A 4,776-nucleotide genomic window follows, 5' to 3' on the forward strand; every position below is an offset into this window, starting at 1 on the left:
CATTAAATTGGATCCGATTGGCACAGAAGGAGGTTTGCCCCTCCTTCTCCAGTGGAGTATCTGGCAGATTTGAGCCACTTGCCTTCTGGAATACAGCACAGCTTCTTGCTACTCAGCCACCAGAGCTCCCTGAATTGATGCCTTTGAATTGTGGTGTTGAAGTATAGTACTGAATAACTTCAACTACTTATCCTCCTATGAACTTCCAAAAGAACAAACATGTGTCTTCAAAGAAATACAACCAGAATGCTCCTTCGAGGTGAAGATGGTGACATCATCTTTGGTTTGAGCATGTTGTCAGTCCTTGTAAAAAGACCTCACGCTGGGAAAGGTCAGAAAAAGAGAGGAAGACCCTAAACAAGATTAATGGACACAGTGACTTTAACAGTGAGTTTGAGGGTGTTGGGGAACATGAGGATGGCACAGGAGAAGGCAAGATTCAGCTCTGTAATTCACCACGTCCCTTTGAGTCATAGCTGACTTAATGGCACCAACAAATCTCCCTGTGAGGAGAGGGACCAGATTAACAGTACAGAAGAGGGGCAGAGAGCTGGTACAGGTCTATTTCCCACCCAACCCCCACCTACCTGGAGATCTGAAAAGAGGGAAAAGAAGACATTTTAAACATAAAGTAAAGGAAACAGGTGAAGATGCTATACATGAGATAAGGATTTTCTAATATTGGTCCCTATCTCTTCATTCACCTGTCAAGTGGAAGAGAAGCATGAATAAGGAGTTTCGTTTATGACTTGGCTTCTACACAAATCTGCAAAATTCACGCAACTGTGGCTTAGCCTTAGGAAAATAGACATTTTAATCCTTAGAAAATTCACTATCTTTCAAAGAAGAGATTCCCTTGTTAAAATGAAAAATCTTTTCAATCTACATATGATAATAGTTTCAATAATTTGCAGGCCTCCACTTGGGAGAACTGTTGTAGATAATGCAGATTTTTACCCATCTTGTCCTCCTCCAGTTTCCTAGGGATTTTGTGAGGATAAATAAAACAGGATAGTACATGTAAATATATTTTGTCTATAAAAAGTTGCTATGTAGATATTATGGATCCATAAAAAATGTACTATGTAGATATTACAACATGCCATAATAATCAGGGATTGTTTTGTTCTTTATAACTTATACTTAGCCCTCTTGCAAAATAATTTAAAGCCATTTTTGATGGTTCCTCCTTTTAAGAGCCTTCCATGTACATTGATTTAGGGAGTAGTGGGGATGAAATACCCTAAAGCAGGCACGATGCATTGGTAATAATCGTGTCTACCAAACAGAGATGCTTGACACTATTGATGTGCTCATAATTATAGCAGTGGAAGTCAAACCATCTGGGGCTTGTCCGGGGAATAAATTGCAATTACTGCCTTCTCAGGCATTTCAATTCTCGAAGAACTTACCTTTGGAGGTCGATCATGTAGAGAACATGTTTCTATCCACGATCTTGAGAAAGATACATTTTCTTGTTCCATTTATCATTCAGCCATCTATCATCTATTGGCTTAAGCATGGGAGAAAGCTGGAAAATCTCCCCCTGTGTGAGTAACTGCCTCTGAAAACATGATGGAAGGTCAGCTATGGGCCTATGGTACACAACAACAACAACATTCTGCCTTTAGGGCGAGGAAGAAATGTGAAAACTAGACAGAACCATCTCTTTTCCAAGTGATGGCCATTGGTGCTGGCTCCCATATCACACTGTAAAGAAAGAACAAATGTCTGCTTCATGTATGAGCTTTGTTTGCTGTGTTTAGATATGTTTAAATGTTGGTATTTTGTACTGACGTGTTTTTCTGAAATTTGGGTTACTAGACTTGTTTCCTGGTTCTCAGAACTCTTGAATTATAATCACTAGTAGACTAGTAGATACTGATGTTAATAAGATTTCCTAACACCACCCCCCACACCACCCCCAAATATGTATGGTCTCAATTGTTTATAAATACGACCATGGGATCTCTTGGTGTGTTTCCTTTATACATCACTAGGGCATTTGATATGTGCTTGCTGTATTGTAGGTATTGTAATAATTCTTTGCATTAATTTCTCATGACAATCTTACTAGAAAATTATCATTAACTCCACTATAAAGACCAGGAAAAGAATATGCATTATTTTCCCCTAAAACTACACTTAAGAAAATCTACATACACACAAGTGCAGGAGACCCTGCCAGGTCCAAACTCTTAGCATGCTCCATTGTTAAAAGAAACTTTGGATGTTTGAGTCCTCTCTGTGATTCCTCAGAGAAAGGCCTGGAAATCTACTTCTAGTCAGTGATTGGAAATCCTCTGGAGTATGTGTATACTCTCTCATACTGGAGTCACCACAAGAAGGGATTGGTTCAATGGGCATTAGTTAGAAAATTGTTAACAAGTTTTCTTGGGTATTATTGAAAATTCACTGTGCTAATTTCTACTAGATTTCTAAGTTTGAATAACAGAGTCTTGATTTTCCCCTTCACTAGAAAAAATAATAATAAGAATAATTCACTGAAAGACATAAAATGTTCGGCAATGATTAGTTTCTTGAAAGATATATTCCTTCAATCTCCCAAGAGATTATTTCTTGAGAAATAAGAAAGGGGGTGGGGGGTGAGGTAAGCCTTAGGAATATTCAGTTACTTATTGAGAAGCCATACATGTAAGGAAACTACTGGAAAATAAACACCTAAAACTGAGTAGAAGTTACAGTTCTTGGACCTCAACCAGAGCCAAAAGTAGTGTCTATTCTTCAATTAAAAGTAAGAGATAGTAAGAGTAAATAAAAAAAGTCAAGAGAAATGAAAATGGGAAAGATCTGGCAGGGATCCAGTTCAATCCACAGTTCAATAGTGATTACTTTTATAAAACATAATGAATGGGAATGATTCTATGAAACACAATGTGGACGAGGAATAGTGGGAACCATAATGTAGTCAAACTTTGTAAGCAAACCAATATAAAATCAAAAGCATCTAAAAATCAAGATAAAATATATCCTATATAAGAAATCTATTTTATAAAAACATAAATAGGTTGAAAAGTAAAATATCAGACAAGTATATACCACATTAAAGCAATTTTTGAAACAAAAAATATGTTTAAAATCAAAATATATTAGGGCTGTATTGAACTTATGTAATATACACACACATATCAGTAAAAATAATGGACAATCTACATACACTCACAGATATATGTTGGGGAGAAAAGTTGGGCAATCTCCTGCCATGATACTTACTGCCTATGAAAACCTGCTGGAGAGTCAGTTACTGAATCAGTATAGACTCTGATTCAACAATACACACATATAAATGATAGAAACAAGAATGCCTTTGAACTGTGGTGTTGGAGAAAAGTATTGAATATCCCATAGACTACCAAAAGAGTAAACAAACCTGTCTGGGAGAAAGTGCAATAAGAATATTTCCTAGATTCAAGGATGACAAAAGTTCATTTCATATACTTTGAGTACGTTGTTAGGAGAGCCATGCTGAGAAAAAGACATTCTGAGAAAGGGGTGGGAAGGGGAGAGTAGGGGTGGGGAGCCAGGGGTTGCAGAAAAAAGAGAGGAATGGGCTTTAGCATGTTTCTCAATGTTACTCATATTTGATTATGCTTTTCATAATCAATCAACTCCAGTGTTTAATGCCTTTGGAAATCTACTAGAGGATCAGCTATGGGTCAGTTTTGACTCAATGGTACACAACAATGAGAGCAAAGATGCATAGTTAAATTGTTGTTGTTGACGATTGCCATGTAGTTCAACTCATAGCGACCCTATGAACAAAAGGCCTGAAGCCTTTTTGTAACTATTGTAGTTTTTAAAAGTTCATAGAGTTTCCTGAGGCATGTTGTTTATACTTTTTAATTTTTCTAATATTCCTTGTTTTTAGCCAAGAACCATCTAAAATCAACAATAATACCCTTCCTTCTATGGCCTCCTCTGAATCCAGCTTGAATTTCTGGAAGTTCCCTGTTGATTTATTGTTCCAGGCATTTTAACTAATCTTCAGCAAGATTTTACTTGTGTGTGATATTAATGAAATCCTTCAATAATTTCAACATTCTTCAGATTACCTTTGTGAGGAATGGGAACAAGTATGGATCTCTTCCCATCAGATGGCCAGGTAATTGTCTTCCAAATTTTCTGGCATAAGCTAGTGAGCATGTCTAGGCCTCCATCTGTTTGTTGAAACAATTCAATCAGTATTCAACCAATTTCTAAGGCCTTGTTGTTTTGCCAATGCCTTAATTTCAGCTTGAACTTCTTCCTTCACTGTTCTTTTTTAAATTTTATACTGATTTATTTACAAACTTTGATTACAAAAGATCCTTCCCATTTCCTTAACCCCACCCACCCATCAAATTGTGCAACCCTATGATTAACATTGCCCCCACCTCCTACTCATTCTAACCCCTCTTTCTACCCTCCCACCTTTCTTGGATACTCATTGTACAATAATGGTTTTTACAGTATTTGTCCTAGAGAGACTGAGTTACTTTACTCCAGTCACTCCCAAGTTAGGTAATAATTTACAAAATCATTGCTCCTGCATGCTGTGCAGTATTGCATTGTATGAATGTACCACAACTTCCTAATCCATTCATTTGTGGTTGAACACTGCTGATTCCTGGTCATAAGGTACTTCCTGAAATAGTTCTATGTTGACCATTGTTTCTTTTTTTCAGTAATGTGATTCTGCATATTCTTTCCATCTTCTTTTGATGATTTCTGAGTCTTTCAATATTTTGCCTATAGAATCTTTTGGTGTTGCAACTA

The sequence above is a fragment of the Elephantulus edwardii genome, unplaced genomic scaffold (assembly GCF_000299155.1).
Source record: "Elephantulus edwardii isolate Elephantulus edwardi_28Jun2011 unplaced genomic scaffold, EleEdw1.0 scaffold00100, whole genome shotgun sequence".
Classification (NCBI taxonomy): domain Eukaryota; kingdom Metazoa; phylum Chordata; class Mammalia; order Macroscelidea; family Macroscelididae; genus Elephantulus; species Elephantulus edwardii.